The following is an 18,645-nucleotide window of genomic DNA, read 5'->3' on the forward strand; positions in this document are numbered from 1 at the left end:
ATAAAATATCTGTGCTAACATTCTCTATTAATTTTAACTGGAGGCAAAACTGAGGATTTATTATTTATTTCTATCTGTACATACACACACACACACATGCACACACGCGTGTGTGCATGTGTGTGTGTGTGTGTGTGTGTGTGTGTGTGTGTGTGTGAAATGCCCAGAGAACATATAACAATATAGAGTTAGACAAAACATATTCAGTGGAAGTTCATAACTTGTTTTGACATTAAATCGTATATATATATATATTTGAATTAAGATAAGAGTAAATAAAAATAAGACCCATGCTCAGATAACATGTTCCTTAGTTCTATGTATGTAAGACTGTCCAACCCATCTAGAACAGTAACAAAAATGAACTGATCACCTTAACTGTTGAAAACAGAGATTTTGTGTTAGAACATCAATGATGGGTAATTAATCCCTATTCATGACAAATAACAAAAATACGGAGCTGATATAATGAAATTCTAAAGAATTCAACAGCATAAATTTTAATGCAACACTGATTGGGAAATGCCAAATCAACTAAGAAATGAACAGCCCGCCATGCTAATGTGCAAAGCGTTTATCAGGAATGTCAGATCTGCCATTACTTGGCTGTGTTCCTAGTGTGAAGTTGGCAGGACACCTTAAAATTACCTCCTGTCAGTCACCATTTCTGAACCTCTTGTTGATGGGTTAAAGCAGGGGACATGAAATAAAAAACAGCTACAGTTTTATTAAAACATATTTGCGGTGGCACTTGCATATGCTGTGTATGATGCAACATTATTCTTAGTGTGCAAAAGAACATGTGTCTTCCTCTTCTCAATGATCATTGCCTTTCCCTTCTGTGAATTAGGATGCTTAACAGGACAGAAAAAATATTGTAATAAGTTCTGTCTAAATAATAATAAAGCCAGAAATAGCTTTTCATATTTAAAATGGACCAGATTTCTGCATAAATATATTCTCAGTAATTGTGCAAACTAGAAGGGTCATAGTACTGTTGTCATCCAATCAACTGTTGCTTTAAAGGTGATAAAGAAAAGTATACTGTAGTCAGTGATGTTCTAAGTTATATATAGACAAGTTTAGACTTCTGGTACTCTGATAGAAGATTTCCTTTTGAGTTCTTCTAACAGACTCTTCTGTTCAAACTCCATTTTAATCTTCAGTGTTGAGTGTGGTAAGCTCAACTTGAATGAGTCATTTCTTCATGTTCTCTTTTATTCCTATACATAGTAAAAACTTTGAATATTGATGCATAGTCCTTGTCACCTACATCAGTAGTTCGCAACCTGTGGGCCACGTTTCCTTTGGGGGTTCAAATGAACTATCACAAGTGTCGAATATCAGATACCCTGTATATCATCTATTTATATTACGATTCATAACAGTAGCAAACTTGCAGGTATGCAGTAACAACAAGAATAATTTTATGGTTGGGTTTTACAATATGAAGGACTGTATTAGAGGTTTTCAGTGTTAGAAAGCTTGAGAACTAATGACCTAGGTGATAGTGTGAGGTCCTATAATAATCCTGGAAGAGTTTAACAATTGTTGAAGTTTCATTACATTTAATTATTCTCTAACGACTTCTAAGAGTTTACTCCTGGGGAACTAAGGTATGAAGGCAACATATGAACAACACTTGGCAGCCAGTGAGCAGGGCTACCATGCTACCTGGGGGTTGGTAGAGACATCAAGCTTGGTGTACTATAAAGAAAGACAATTAAGCTTGTTGATGTACCTGACCACTGCATGCTACTAATGTTAGACCAGTTTCAGTATAGTGACAGTCAATTGAAGTCAGACACCTGCTCAAGTTAGAGGGAGTCATCTTCTTCCCATGTTGTCTTATCTGCTTATAAATATCACTGTGTTGTGCTATATGCTAATGTCAGTGATGAATGGTTATCATTATGTTCATTTACTGTCATAAAAGACTTCCTCAGGAGAGACCAATTATAGCAGGATGCTGTTAGTTAAACTGTTTTCCTACAACACAGATTATAAAAGCACTTAAATAGAAAAGGTGAGAATGATAATTTATTTTCTTTTGAGTCTTTCTGACAACCATTGGTTGTGGTTAAACTCACCATGGGGTGAATTGAGATCCTATATTGAGTGCATAAGAGATGCCTGTCTTGGTGATTGCATGATGCTTCAAGGGTATGAGATAACACAGCATAGGAAGCCCAAAAGCTAGCATAAATCTGATGCTGGTATCTTTTGAGGGCCAGGGTTGCCAGCAGTGAGGTAAACCCTTCATCATCCATTTGTGATTTCATTTATGAAATCTTTTCTTAAGGTGGTTATAGAGAGGATTAATTGTGAGCCTAAACAGAAATGTTTAAAGTGGAATATCTCTTTGCTTCAGATGGAAGCTGAGTGGTATATTAAATTTTTGTCAAAGAGGTGAAAAACTCTTGATTTTATTGAGCACTATAGCAAGATAACAGTAATATATTGATTCTCATTTGCCCATGGCACTCGTGTCTTATATCACCTGAATTTGAAGTTATGAATTCTTGAGTATCAGAGTAAAAAAAAAAAAAAAAAAAAAGAAAGAAAGAAAGAAAGAAAGAAAAGAAAACCAAAATAAGTCAAGATCGAGATGAATTTTGTTGAAAGAATGTGATAAATGTTTGAACCACTTTATAACAATAAATTGAGCAGGAGACAATAGTCTCTGTGAAGAGAAAGAGCATCTATCATATCTGATAGAAATTTGTAGGATCCCTGCTTAAAGAATTATTGTGGTCATTTTTCCACAATAATTTTGCCTTTTTATATTAGTGGGAAGTTCATTGTTTTTACAAAGAGCCAGCATGGAGGCATTATTAAATATCTGTGAGACAATATGAAGTTAAGCAGAGTAAACAGAAAGCGATAGAATAGAGCAATGAGTTCCCTCCTGAAATTCTAATTTTCTCTAAAACAAAATGAGAAATATTTCCACATATCCATTTACATGTACCCATTGTAAATAGAGTGCGCACTACTCTTAGTTTACAGTTGTTGATCCGTAATAACTCTGACCAATACCACCTTTTCTTTTTCAAGGTTTTAATATGCATGAGAAAATAGGTTAGCCTTATCTATCAACAATAATAAAAGGCTTTCAGTATTTATTACTCATTTATTAGATGCTGGCCAATTGTTAGAGACCTTAAAATGCTTTCAATTAATAATGAATTCTTTACAATAACCCAATAAATCATCAGCAGAGGACTCAGGTTCAGTGGTAGATCGTTTGTACAAAGCCTTGGTTTCTATGAGCAGCAATGAAACAAACAGAGAACCAGTAATGATTCAAGTGTTTTATTATTTCCACATAACAGTTAAGGAGACAGAATTAGAGAGACTAAACCAGCAAAAATCTGATCTCAGCTGCGAAATAGTTGAAGGTACTGATGTCTCTATATCAATAAAAAAGATTTGCTGAATGATTGTTTTTTGCCAGGCACTGTGTTTTTGATTGTCCCTGTGTTAGGCCACAACACTGTAAAAACAGTTCTGCAAGACAAAATTCATGACTCTCACGAATACAAATGCATTGGTTCAGCTAATAATCCTAAATAGGTTTACAAGTTAAAAAGGAAGAATGAGGGATTACATTGGCGTGGTTTTGAAGTAGACTCTCTACCTCAAAAACTTCTATGCTGGGCATCTGGGAGTAACTGATTTTCAGGATATGGGACACAGAATCTGAATAAAAGGAAAATTCTCAGTGGAAGAAGAACACCCCAATATCTTATATTCATAGTCACATTTGTCTACTGAATACTTGAGAAGGACATGTACTTTACCTACTGCCTATCTTTATTTAATCGTTTTACCATATCTCAAATAAGAAATGCATTCGAACCAATGCAAGTTCAACTCTGTTATGCTATATAGGGTACTCTTCTCTTAAATCTCTAAATATTGCCTCAGTTTAGAAATATTTTTGATAAAATATCTTAAATGAACATAAATACCATTTATATATAATTAACATTGTCACACCACTGTATAAGCCATGTCACAATGAAACGTATGTACAGAAATGTTATTGTACCTAAACGTTTAGTCATTATTTCTAACAAAAAAAGTAGAAATTCATATAAGTATTCACTAAGTTCTCTGTGCTATAGAGAGGCAAGTAAGTATGACCAAGCTTATGCATGAAATATGATTACAATTCACTTGCTGATACAAATATGTGTACAAATATGGGCTGTGTGCTGTCATTACAGACTAAAGAAGTAAATTTGGTCTATGGCGGAAAAGGAAGCCTCACAATAGAGATGAGAGTTGGATGGATCATCAGATATGGAGAAAAAGTAGGTGAAAAGAAACTGTCTCTCCTCCTTAACTAAAATTACTATGTTGATTTTAGGGCTTGAGGGATGGTTCAGTTATTTTAAGTTCCATATTGTGCTTAAAGAAAACCTAAGTTCCGTTCTCATCACCCATGCCAGATTTCTCAAGGCCACCTATAACTCCAGATCCTGGTGGTACCTCATTCCTTTAGCCTTCATATGAACATACAGCAACACACACACACACACACACACACACACACACACACACACACACACCATGAAATAATAAAAATAAATCTTTAATGTTTTTTAAAATAAAAATCTTATACTATACTAAGATTTCCAATCAACTTCCAAGCTAGTAGATCAATCTAGGCTACTTAAAAACATACCAACAAATACCTAGTATTTTATAACATATCTATGGAGAAGCATCAACCTGACTGGGACTTTATATATGACTATATGTTTATATTAACATCTCTAATAATTTTATTCATAACTAGTAAACGTAGTTTAGACTGAAAACTAACAATGATGGAGTTTCAATGCTTTGGTTTACATTTTGACTTTTAGGCTGTTAGCGTAGGGATTAGCATCTAAACTTTGTATGCTACTTAGACATTAAATGAGTGAGATAGCTCAGACACTTTATTTATTCATTCTCCCTTGTATATGAGGCTAATTACAGTGGTCTCCTAGTAAAAATTGAGTACTTTGGCTATAGCAATTTCTTCTAATTATCTTGTTGTTATTTTTGTTTGCTTTTATGTTGCTGTTGTTGTTGTTATTCTGGAACCAAAGACTTTCACAATTATCATAAGCTTATGATGCAAGCTTTTAGGCTATTTTATTATTATTATTTTCCAGAAGAAAGGATGGGAAAGTTGGAGGAGCTATAAACATGTTAGCTGCAGGGTGTTCTCTTCTGAGAACAGCTGGTATATTGGTGACTTTTCTGTTGCTGTGACAAAACACCATGACTGGCAAAGAAAGAGTTCGTTTGGGCTTATGGTTCCAGCAGAATATTAGAGTCCATGATAGTGCTAAGGACACAGCAGTCAGCAGGCATGGCAGCCAGAGGAGCGCCTGAGCTCACATCTTGAATCTCAAGCAAGAAGCAGAGATAGCACACTAGAAATAGCTATAGTCTTTAAAATTTCAAAGCCAAACTCCAAAGACAGGCTTTCCCCCAGCAAAGCCACATTTCTTCAAACTCCCAAATAGTACTGCTAACTGGAAGTAAGAGATCAAACACCAAAGACTGTGGAGAACATCTCATTTGAACCTGCATAGCTAGTAAATCATTTTCTGAGATCAGTCCCTCTACTGGAAGCAGCAAAACCACCTACCCTACCCATCAATAGGACCACAGTTTCCCAAGTTTTCTCAAGCTCTATCTGCTGCTCACTGCCTTTTTTATGAGAGATGATTGGCTACTCACTGTTTTGGTTGCGTCTGTTAAGAAAGCTTTTCAAGTCACACCCAAAAAGATAACCAAGAATCTTCATCTCACTCTACATCCTGGTCCCAGTTAAATCAAACATCCTTAGTGCTGTTTTCTGTGGTAGAGAATTGTCAGATGTTCATATTCTCCTAGTAGGATCTCAGGAGACCTTTCTGAAACAGGGAGAAGGTGATAACTAGAAGAAAAGAGAAAATAGATGGAGAAATGCCACAATGAGCTGATGACAGAAAGTTTTGATTTATCATTCATACAGTATGTCAATCACTTTGTAAGGCATGGAAAATGAATTCCAGGTGAGACAATTCTAATCCCTAGTTCTTTGGAATTATGAAATGAGCAAGTAGGACATAAAAGAAGGAGCCTAGGCAGAACCCATTGTCACACCACTAGGCCACTGGGGACCTCAGCGCAAGGCCACTTGAGGTCCTGGCTGGTTCTCTCCATTGGTTTGGATCCATTTGACCCAGATCTAAAATAAAGTCTTTAAAAAGTAGCCAATGACTAAAAAGTAATATTCTGTAAGCTCTCAGGACATGTGAAATTAAGGATTGAATGAAACTTCACGACTTCAAAAAGCTCAACAGAATATTAGTATTTATGTTGCCTGTCAAGTTGACTAGCTCAAAGCTTTGCTCTCCTAGCCTCTTAAATCGCTGGCACTGTATAGCCCTACCTTCTTCCCAACTCATCCTAAGAGGAATCCTCATCATCAAAGAAAACACTTGGAGGAAAACATGTTTATACAATTCTTTATGAGTACTGATTAAAGATATCATAGCTAAAATAGGCCATTCACATTGGGTCACAGGAAACAGTTGAGACCACAATGAATTTATGTATTGAGGATAGTCCAAGCATGGGCCATCACATCCTTTGTGTGACAGTTGTTGTTAGTTGTGACCTCTCCCAGCCTCAAGCGGGCTGAACCAGACTTTGTCCTTGCCACCGAGTTGTCAACTTTTTAGTTGTCAGGTGTGTCCCTGACACACCTGAGAATCTCAATGAAGGAATTACCTCCCTCAGATAGGTCTGTGACCATGTCTATGGGACAAGTTCTTGATAACTAATAGATGTAAGAGGAAAGGGTGCAACAAATTGTAGTAAGTCATATCCCTGGGTAAATTAGCCTGGGATCTGTAAGAAAGATAGCTGAGCAAGCTAAACATGTGTCTCCATAATCAGGGATATTTCTGGCTGACTAAATACATAAACAAGGCACCGCTTAGGAGAAATTGTGTTCTATTAGATTGCTTTGGTACAAATCTTTCACTGACTGTCACCTAACAGTGACTAGAAGACCTCTGCCTCAGCCTCTTCTTCCTTGTAATAAGAATAAACAATATCCTCTTTTATGGCTCTTCTCCTGATGAAAAAATATATTTAATAAACTATGATTCTTTTTGCCCTTTTAGAGGGTCTGTGGCACAAAGAAAGTGCTAGGCGAGTGTGATCTGGCATACAAGCAGCAGATTAGACTGTATAACTAACTTTGTGGTCCCCCAATGACTGCCCAGTATCAGTATAATTTTCCAGGATGAGCTTTTTTGTTCCCAGTATCATTGTAATTTTCCAGGCTGAGCTTTTTTGTCTAGGAACCAATCCCCACTTTTCACAAGTTTGTAGAAGTAAAAGCACATCAAAACAGTTTGAAATACATAAAGCACTGTGTCAATGAAAGGTACAGTAATTATCCTAAAGGCATCGTCTTGGATTCTGCTTATACTGCATCTTTTACATGAGCATAAAATTTTTCTCCAGGCAGTTACTATTGCTATAGAAACAAACACAGATGGTGCCCAAACTTCCTACTGACTCTTTCTAGGCAAAGCATTTATCAAAATACTGCAGGTCAGTCTAAAGATTCAAAGAGAACCCCCTATCTCAGTGCCATGCAGCATGGCAATGTAGGCAAATAAACCTTTGTTGACAAATTCAAGGGTTTTCTGATGAATCAAATATGATGGTAACACAAACAGAAATTCTTGCACGCAGGCTAAGCTTGGGAAAAAAAGCAGCAATTTCTTTGAGATGAAAAAAAAAAGTCACTTAGCCTTTTCTGATGAGCATCTCTAGACAAATTGAAACCAGTTTGTAATGTGCATTTGTGGATTCGTGGTATATGCAAACATCAGTGTTCCCTCCTGACCTGGCCAAGCAAAGTAAAGGGAGGGGAGACCTGCCTTGCATATACTTATGCTATAGGCAGGGAGATTTGCCTTGCACATATTTACGCTATAGGCAGACCTTCTAAGAGTGCAGGCTTCCTTTCCTCCATACCTACAGCTCAACTCTCTTCACTTGGTTGTGCAGATTTTAGGTCTGTTTGCCCTTGAATCCAGTCCTTGTACTTCTTCTGGCTCAATAAGGAAGAATCTATTCCCTGGGGGCTCCTTTCCCACAGAGCAGTCCCATCTAGTACAGCTGGCTTCTGCAAATGGAGTCTCTGGAGACTAGAGACGAACAGGCAGAAGATAGAACATTTCTCTGAGCTACCTTCTGTGTCCCTCCCACTCTTTCAGCAGCATCATCTCTTTCCTCTTCCCTCTCAAGCTTTCCTGGACCCTGGTTCCCACCACACAGCATCCTGTACCCATGCTCCGCTAGCTCTTTCCCATTCTCCCCTAGTCTATTTTTGTTGTGGTTTATTCCAGGTACTAATTTCTGGTGTATCCTATTTTATTTTTTTCTATTTCACAGCTCCTCTCTTGGAAATTATCAATTTCCTATTTTTCTCAGTACCTGAATTACCGTCCCATCCAGAGATTACAAGTGAATCTTCATTGCCTAATTGGTCTCTGGGAGATTCCAAGTCAAACACTGGCTACCTGCTCTTACTAAATTCCTGGGAAAAAAAGACTGTCGAAGCAGCCTCTGTCCTGTCATGACTACTCCAACCTTGGAGACACTTCTAGGTCAAGACCACTGTATTCCCTTTAGCAATTCTTTGTTCAGTGACTGTGCCACCTGACTCTGCCAGTATTGTCTCAGAGGTGGGGACAGAAAATATTTCCTTAGTTGCTGCTAGCTGTGATGTCAGAGCACACTTAACTATTGCCTTTGATTGCTTACCTAGCCTCTCCCTCTTTTACACAGAGCATCCCTCCTATATATCACAGGAGCTGATTTCTCCTATCAAGAGTTGGAGTTTCCTCAAATAAATCACAAAGGATAAAAAGGCTCCTAGACTTCTCTATAGGCAAACAGCAGAGCTAGGATGCATAGTAAGTTAATTTCTATTCTAATATTCTGTTCCTTGTGCTTCTTCCCAATGAAAGAAATGCAGGCCACAAAACAGGTCTATGTCAAAATGGTTTAATTTGTACTCATTCACCTATCTTCAACCAAAAGTGTCAAACTGTTGGTTTGCAACCCTTGGGATTGTTAAGCCTTCTTGGGGTGTGGAACATATACCAATGCAGAGTTTCTAAAACTAGCCTTGGGTGGGGTTTCCTACACTCCTTTGGCACACACCATTCTATGACTCTGCTTTTCTTTCTCAAAGGGTCTTTTCCCTCCCAGTCTCTCTTGTTAGGTTATATGAACTCCCCTACTCCATGAGTCATGTTGCTTGTAGGCTCTTGCTTATATCTCTGGGGTGCATTATTTACAATGGAATGCTTCCCTTTCTTGTCAGATTTTAGGGTCCGAAATAAAAAGTCTGCCTTTACTTCCTACATCTATTGCCCAGAAACATCCCCAACACTTGGGTGTTATTTGAAACACAGTTTGCTGAGCTACTAAAACAGTACTGTAAGCTCTGGGGCCTCACATGCTAGGTCGAAATTAGTAGGAGCTCTTGGCAAGAAATCAGTGTGTTGTTCAAGTTTCCTAATTGTAAGGCATATTTTACCAACAAATGGGTTATTGTTCTAGCACCTGGTGTTTGTTCTCTGCTCCTAAAGATACCTATATCTTAGTTGAACAACAGTGAAATGGAAAAGAAATGGAAGAACTTTAAAAAATTTAGACAAAAATTCTCAAATCTGTTCTTGGTTGTATTCTCTTCCAGTGGAAGCTGCATCCTCCCTCTGAGGCTGTTGACTAAATCTAAGACTTCATTTCCTCGCTCACCCAAATATGTCTTCACTGCCTCCACCATCAATTAAGTAAATGCTGAGCCTCTAACTCATTTCCTTGCAGAGGAAGAGCTCAGCCATGCTCTGCTTATTGAGTCGTAATGGCTGCCTCTGCTCACAGTGGTCCACTGCCTCTGGTACCATTTCTCAAGCATCTGTTTATTCTCCGCCATTAGCTTGGAGCTTCACAGACAGGAGTGTGTCATTTGTTCTCTTACTCTCCATAGCACAGGCTTGCGAACTGAATGTCTTCTAGATTTTACTGCTGGCTGTGCTCGTGTCTTTAGCTCTTGGTCAAATAAACACACTGTGTACTCACACCATAGATGGGTCCATTATAAGTGGATATTTGGTCTGATGCACAGAACACAGGTCAGGGTGGTTTCTTCTCCAGATAGTCTGTGAGCTAGGTCTGGCAGAGCAGGAACTGCAGAGACTTTGCCACTCGTGGCTTATGACATTAATCCCAGAAGACAGAACACAGAGGCAGGCAGGTCTGTATGAGTCTGAGGATAGCCAGGTCTGCATAGCAAGTTCCAGGACAGACTGGGCTCCATAGAAAGACCATGTCTCAAAACAATCAAGAACAAAAATAAAAACAATGAAATAAGGGATATCCTTAATTTGCTCTCTCCAGGGACTCAACATTATCTTTCTAGAACTTTCATCACTGATAAGTGGGTATGTGTCATAGAACTTATTCTTTTTCTTCACAATGCATAATATCATGGGTGTATGTTTTATATCTGTACATATAATAGGCATATAAGAAAATGTACAATTTTAAGCATAAATATGTAAAATAGCATACTTAAAATATGCTTATACATAATTAACATTTTAAAATGCATCTGTATATGCATTTTTATAAAGGCAAGTTGTATGTTCAATTTACATCAACAGTCTTTCTGTGCCTAAGTCTCTGTCACCAGTGAGCACCATTCCTAACACAAAGCCTGGCATATAGCAGGTATCCAGAAATACTCATTGACTGACCAAATCTGGGGAAGTCAACAGCTTTTTCTAATCATTAATTACTTCAACTCTCAATTGGCCTTGAGCAAAACAACAACAAAAAAGTATAGAAAGCAGAAAACTGGGAGCGTTGAAAAAATTGCTTTTGTCTGTTATAAAACTAAATGGGTTTATGATCTGCCTCCTCCCAGGAAAAAGGCTCCTATTCTTCTTGGTTTGTTTTCACCTTGACATGAGAAAGAAAAAGGTGGAAAAAAAAATCTCTGCTGTTCACTGCTGTGGCAGCCTAGTCGTAAAGAAGCCACAGACGGTTCAGTAAAACAGCTGTCAGTGAAACCCAGTGGTCTAACCAGAGAGGTGAGAATGTAAGTGGGCACTTGTACACATTCTGCTGCAGCATCTTGCTTCTTCCCAACAGGGATATCTTCGAAAACATAGAGCACAGATGAGTGTTTGCTCAGTTATCATCAATCAAATCTATTTAGAACAGAGGAAGAACACAATATAACTTCAAGAGCAGGCCCCAGATCATACTGGGTAGCAGACTACCTTGGTTTCCAGTTCCGGTCTCATTCCTTTCTAAGACTGCAAACAAGTTATGAATTCCTGCTTTTCTTCACTACCCCTCTTCCTTTCTAAGCGGAGATCATAAAAGAATCTAATTCACAGGACTTCATCGTGAAATTAAGTAACATAGAGTGCACGAAACCTTCGGAATAAAGTCTAGCATGTGTAGTAATTGCCCATCAGTCGTTTTTATAATTACTTTTGCTACCATCCCAAAATTAAGATGGGATTGCTGCTAATATATGATGAATAAAATTTCAACAAGGCAGAGTAAGGTGTGGGTGGGAGATGACAAATGCACATTAGGAATAGCAGGCATTGAAAGGCAGTATCGTCGCCAAAGATGTGGGAGAAACATAAAATGGCACAGCAGAAAGCCAGAGTTATTGGTTCATTCTCTTCAGTTCTTAACCCAATAGAAACTATGACTTCATATATCTGTCAAGTATCTAACTAAGACTATGCTTCCACCATCCCCTGTAGTCTCAACAATTTGGAGAACAATTCATCACCATCTGCTCCATATGCAGCTCAGCATTGCTAAGGAGTCTCCACTGACTTAACTAGTTGGTTAGCAAACTTCCTCATTCAAAAGCCATTTGAACCTCCTTCCTTCATCCACATACACTCTTTATACTCTTTACATTCTCCCTGCATATCCTTTTAAATAGCACCGTTAGTCCTTAAAACAAGAGAGACCCTCACATTTGCCTGTGTTTTTTGCTGCTTGACTCCTCATGAGTGTGCAATTCATTTACCGCCTATTTAGTTAGAGTCTTGTGTGGACACTGCACTGCACTAGGTACCTGATATAATAGCAAACATAGAGCACAAACCAACCAGTGATGGACAAACAGAGTCAGTTTCCATGAAGCCTGTGTCTAATTATAGGTCTCAACTGCAAATCGCTATTATTTTTATGGCAGACATAATTTGAATGAATGAATGAATGAATGAATGATATAGCCAAAGCAAAATAGGAACAGAAGAATAAGTAATGGTGGTGTGTTGATAGACTATAGGTGACTGGGGGGCGGGGCGGGGTAAGACATCTTTAGCTTTCATGCTGAGAATTAGTTTTGGTATCAGAGTAGATCTCACCCTTACCTAAAACATAGACAACTAGAACTTCAGAGGCACATGTATTGTACCACAGAAACTATGTAGAGAAATAATGGAGTCATAGGGAAATATTTCAGTTAAGAAGTTACACAAAAACTCAAAATGACCATGAAACCAACATCTAGTTTTAAAGTTAACCTTATAACATTATGTTAATAACTTCACTTTCCTTCTTTAAAACAAATTGTGATAAAGAAATAATGGCATCTTAGATCCTGTTGTGTAAGCTCTTAAGTCTGAGTCACTTCTGAGATCTTTCATTTCTTAATTGTCATCTCTTGTCTGACATCAGTGTTGTCGCCATGGAGCTTTTCAATCCAGAGAGCAAACCTAGTCCCAGGATGCCAGAACGAGCTTACTTTCTCTTCTATTTCCTACGAAGATGCTTCTCTTCATACACAATATGCCATTTGTCTTAGGTTACTATTGCTGTGATGAAAGATGATGACCAAACACATCTTAGGGAGCAATGGTATCATTTCATTCACAGTTCCATCCACTTAACAATTCATCCTCAAAAGCAGTGAGGGCAGGACCTCAAGCAGGGCAGGAACCTGGAGGTCAGAGCCAGGGCAGAGGCCATGGAGGAGTGCTGCTTACTGACTTGCTCCTCATGGTTCAATCAACCTGCTTTCTTATCGAACCCAGTACCAGCCCAGAGATGGCACCACCCACAGTGGGCTCCCCCAATCACTAAAGGAGAGAATGCCCTACAAGGTTACCTACAACTGAAGCTTATGGAGGCATTTTTCTCAATTGAGGATCCTTCCTCTCAGGTGACATGAATACTTAATAGAAAAAATAACTAATGAAAACAGGTGTAGTGTCACAGGTCTTTAATCCCAGCACTTGGGAGGAAAAGCAGAGTTCAAGGCCAGTCTGCTCTACAGAGTGAGATTCAGGTCAGCCAGAGCTACATAGAGGTCCTGTCTCTAACCACAACAATAACAATAACAAGTAAGTGAGTTGCACACAGGATCACTGTGGCTAATTGATAATACAAAATTAATATACAAGATCTTGTGGAACCGTGAGAGGCAGTCTAGTTTCTGGTTGAGCTAGGCTTAAAACTCCAGTGGAGCCGAAGGTGATCCTGCAAGGGACAGTAGGCATTTTGCCACACTCCTAGACACCAAGCTCCTGACAGGAGGCTTCAGTTCTCCATAATTCTGTGGCCATCAGTCAGGTAAGGACAATGCCACAAGCCCCTCCATAGGTAGAGGACTTAACCACAGATCACACTCAAGACAGATCTCCATTTTAATGAGGAACCTAAAGGCCTGAAACACTTAGGCAATAAACTCCCCTTCCCAGACACTCCTCCCTGCAAAAGGTATTTAACCTCAGGCCCGCCCTGAGAAAGAGGGGGTACAGTTTTATCATTGCCACTCTCCGCCATAACAATAAATGCTTTAAAACCATGGACTGCCTCCTTTCATCTGGATCTGCTGCCTAGTCCTTCGCAGAAGGCCTCTCAGTGCTTTCAGCCATGATCTCCACCAAGCCAAACCCCACCCCCATCGGTGAACAATCCAGACTCTCTCCTCCCAGAGGGCCCCAGCTGGAGCTCACTTCCCACTTTGCTCTTTGGCAAGATCCAGACCTCAGGGGGCGGGGCTACTGGGCGGGCACTCAGTTCTTAGCTCTTCTTCAGCATCCAGCAGGTTTGGGATGCCCAAGAGTCTGAGTACCTGATGTCTTTGGCCTCTGTGCAAGTCCTGGACCCCTGAGCCAACTCCAGCAAGTCCTCGAGGACCTCAGGCTGCACTTTCCAACCCCCAGAGACAGGTCCCAAGGTTTCTCATAGCCTGATTCCTGCCCGGCACCAGCTCAGTCAACACTTCCAGAGTCCCACCTCACTGATTGACCCAAGCCCTGAGTGTACGTGGGACCCCCATTTAACCCACAAGATCTCTAGATACACAGGAGCAAAATGCCAATTTCCTTAGTTGTGGCAGAAGTTTGGACATAAAACACGTTACATATTTAATGAAAACATTTCAGTACAAAAGGAAACCATCAGCAAGTTTTGGCCATTGGGAGAAGCAGCTGCATACTAAATTTTAAAATTTCACTAAGTGCATTTTAGAATTGACTTTCCAATCCATTGTGTCACAACTCGTAACTGAGGCAAATTCATCTCCGTGGCAGACAGGGACAATTACCCAACAGCAGAGTTCTGTTTTAAGTGACACAGCTGTACATAATTGTAGATAATTATGCATTAACTTACATACATATCGTATCTTTTGGCTTGCTGACACCTGTTTGTAAAATATTGGCTGCATTTAGTTCTTCGTTTAAGATATAAAACAATTCAATTTTTTTGAGAATTTCCTACATGATTCTTTATTTATATCATTTTTATATTACCTTTTGAACCCCTCCAGTTCCTCCTCCAGCTTCCTCTTAATTTCCTCTCAAATTCACAACTTTTTCAAATATATATATATATATATATATATATATATATATATTGTGTGTGTGTGTAGTGTTTATAAAAAGGTTCTGCTAAGTCCACTTAGTGCGGTTCATAGGTGTGTGTTTAGGGCTGACCATTTGGGACTGAATAACCTAGAAAGGAAACCATCCCAGGAGGAGAAAATTGATTATTTGTCAGCAGTTGAGAATGGCCTGTAGCTCTTCATCTAACGGGTGGGACTTGTGAGAGTCCCCCCACCTTTGCTGGAAAATCCACTGGTCCTCTGACTCTTGTATCTGACTGCTCCCTCTTCTGCCAAGCTCACTGATGCTTAAGTGTAAGGTTTCCATTATAAATGTATCAATTGAGGAAGGATGCCCAAGGTCAGTTCTGTTCACTGTGATCACTTGTAGATTTCTGTAATGGTCTCTGCCAAAAAAGAAGTTACATGAAGGAGTAACGGCTACTCCTTTATGTGAACAGGAAGATAAATATCTAGAATGCAACCGAGAGTGATATTGATTTAGGAGAATGGCATTCTTCTCTGAGGTCTGAGACATCACCAGCCATGGGAGTTGGCTAGGTTGATAGTATCAGGCGTGAATTTCCTTCTACCAAGCAGCCCTTATATCCTAAATAAACAGGTGCTGGTTGTCACCAGGATATAAGTGATAATATGGCAACATTGCTAATCTATTGCCAGCCTGTCCTTAAACTCCCTCCATAAACCTGCCTGCCTCTGCCTCCTGGTTTCTAAAATTAAAGTCAGAAGCCACAAGCAGCATGCAATGTTGTGGTTCATGGGCTTTATGGCTGGCCAGGAAGGACTGTGATTGGTCTCCCCCCCCTTTGCAAACCTGTGCACCTTCAGATACTAGGAGACCTAGTCCTGGGGAGGAGGCTTCCAGGTCAGTTCTAGCTTGGTTCCTTCAAGTCACTAGCTTCTTACCTTCAATTTACAGGGACACAACCAAGGGCATGGAATAGCCTGCATTATTTAGACAGTCTTTTAGATTCCTTTGGCCAAGAACTAGAAGAGAGGTTTCCTATGCCTGGCATAGGAAATTTGTGCTAATTTGTGACTATTGCTCTTCTGTGTGGAGGGATGCGGGTATTATTACCCTAAATGCACAATCACACACACACACACACACACACACACATATACATATGTATGTATACACACACATATGTGAGTGTGTTAAAATTTAAATAAGCAAAATATTGTGGTCTTTTTAATCATCATTAATTCTTTGATTTCTCTCCCTGTATTGGCCTCTCTTCATCCTCTGCAGATAAATTTTAAGCCTAAATATCAAAATTCTCTCATAACAGATTATTACTTCCACTATCATTAATAATTTCATAGTGATTTGCTACTTATAAAATAGCTTCATAATTATTCCTCAATAATCTCATTTTATCTATAGAAGCCTAAAAGTTAAGGTAATAGTGCATATTCAAGTATCCATTGTATGTATTCATATTCCAGGAGTTCTCTCCTAATGACAAAAATAGTCTCAGAATTACCAAAAAAAAAAAAAAAAAAACGTTTAAAAGTGAAATGAACTTTCTTCATTGCTCCAGGAGTGAAATGCTTTCTGGGGGATGAAGATGATGCCGCAGAGGCCATGAAACATCAGGAACTTTTCTAAGCATGTACAACAGGCAGCTTAAAGTGTATTTTCATTACTTCATAAGTAAAAAAAAAAAAAAAAAAACCTGAATAGTGGTGTTTACAATAGAAAAATTAGTCTTGCATGGTGATACAAACATTTACTCCTAGCTCTGAGGATTGTGGGGATAAGGCCAGCCTGGGTTACATACAGATGCCCAGGTTCAACAAAGAAAAGCAAGGGGCATCAGTAATTTGCGCTGTAGTGTTTGTCCACAATTTTCACAAACTCTCCTCCTCTCCAGTCCTCTTCTACTCCAAGGCCACTCTCCTGCTTCTCTGTATCTGGGAGACAAGGACTCTGGCCACCATCTGTTATTTTATTATTAACAAGTATTTTAAAATACTTCATAATCTCAGAGCTTTTGCAGTGTTCATGTCTGGGAATGCATGTTTACATCATCAGGTTCCCTCCCATTCCTGTAACATTTCTGCAACTACTATAGGAAAGATTGTAACTATAAAAAATATTAATGTTTCCCCCTGAGCCTCTGGAATTGTTCAAGACCAGACTGATGATAAGCCACGCATCTTTTTTAAGCATATTGTACATTACTGATTTTTAAAATAACTCTTCTTAGGTATTAGGTTATCTCTATTTTACACATAAGGGGGCCAACACTCAGTGTGACTTTAAAATGTGCCATGGTTATGCAGTTTGTAAGAGAGAAGCTGAATAAAGGCACTGGAAACTAATTAAAACACAAAAGCATGTGCTTATTGGAAGACAGAAGGATACTACAATATCAGCGACAATATCAGATCTGCACCAATATCACAACTCTCATCCTAGCAATCCTTGGTCTATGCAGAGAGTGGGATGTCAGCTACTACTGGTTACATAGAAAAGCAGAGGCTGCAGAGATAGCTCAGAAGTGAAGATCTGCTGTTTTTGCAGGATTCTCTTTCTATTCCCAGCACCCTCATGGTGGCTAACAACTATCATAGTTCCAGGTCTAGGAGATATGATTCCCTCTTCTGGCCTCTAAAGGAACTGCACATACTTTGCACAGGGACATACATGAAGGACAAACAACCATACATATAAAGAATAAATCTTTTAAAACAAGGAAACCAGGGGATATCCATTATATTACGTTTATATTAAATTGTGTTGGCAATTTAATGAAATTTCTTTTGTCTTGACAAATGTTTCTGAGTCCAGGCTCCTATGTCATAAGTCTCACCCTTTGTACAAAGTAGCATGTTAAAGGGCTAGCAGTCAAGAAACTGCTTTGGAATGACTTAACCTGGAATATTCTTAAAGTATCTACCTGCCTGTGCCAAAGCCCCATGGACCCTTCCCACAGACATTTCGATCACTCATCCCAAGAGAACATTTCTTGCTTTCCAATTTTTTGATATGTCTAATATTTAGTAGATTTATGAAATATAGAAACATACATACAACATATGTATATACATATGCATAGACAGAGATATCAGGGAATCTATGCAGATATATGCACATATTTATAAAATGATTTACATATTCAAAGCAGTTCCTTTAAATGGTTGCCTTGGGGAGATACCCATTTCCTAAACGGTTTTTTAAAACCACAATTTGGAGTTGGCTTAGAGGAACTCCACTGAAAGTGTTCTTACAATAATCTCATCTTTCCAGGGAAATTTTTTGGTTGTTTGTTTGTTTGTTTGTTTCTGGAAAGAAAGAAAGGAAAGTATTTAAAGCAAGTGGGATCTGAAACTATCAAGTAATGACATTAATTTTCTTATGAAATTTGAAGTCAGTTCTGAGTGCAATGACTGAAGTGGGTGTGTGCTGCAGCGTATTGGTTAACAGGCCCATGGGCACATGCCTGCAAGGGCAGTGCTTGGACACATGCCTGCTAGGGCAGTGCTTGGACACATGCCTGCTAGGGCAGCGCTTGCCGCTTCTAATCTGCAGATAAAACCCACTCTTGATCAGTTCAGTGAAGGATATTATCATGCATTCAGTCAGCAATTTCAATACAAGGAGTCTTTGTGTAAAAGACAAAGAGAAATAATGGCAAATAAAGATGTGGATGTTACATCTCTTT

At 38.9% G+C, this 18,645-nt stretch overlaps 1 protein-coding gene across 3 annotated transcripts in view; it reads left to right on the forward strand.

The window, feature by feature from the left end:
* Khdrbs2 (KH RNA binding domain containing, signal transduction associated 2) overlaps positions 1 to 18,645 on the forward strand; it is a 505,791-nt gene that overhangs the window by 483,093 nt on the left and 4,053 nt on the right. For 2 of the 3 annotated variants that reach the window (XR_004117844.1, XR_004117846.1), the window contains 2 exons: positions 4,233 to 4,319; positions 8,863 to 8,990. The gene's annotated coding sequence lies outside the window, so the exon portion shown is untranslated. The remainder of the gene's footprint in view (positions 1 to 4,232; positions 4,320 to 8,862; positions 8,991 to 18,645) is intronic. The other variant, XR_004117845.1, reaches the window with a different exon arrangement.

This window comes from Mastomys coucha, unplaced genomic scaffold (assembly GCF_008632895.1).
Source record: "Mastomys coucha isolate ucsf_1 unplaced genomic scaffold, UCSF_Mcou_1 pScaffold14, whole genome shotgun sequence".
NCBI classification, from domain to species: domain Eukaryota; kingdom Metazoa; phylum Chordata; class Mammalia; order Rodentia; family Muridae; genus Mastomys; species Mastomys coucha.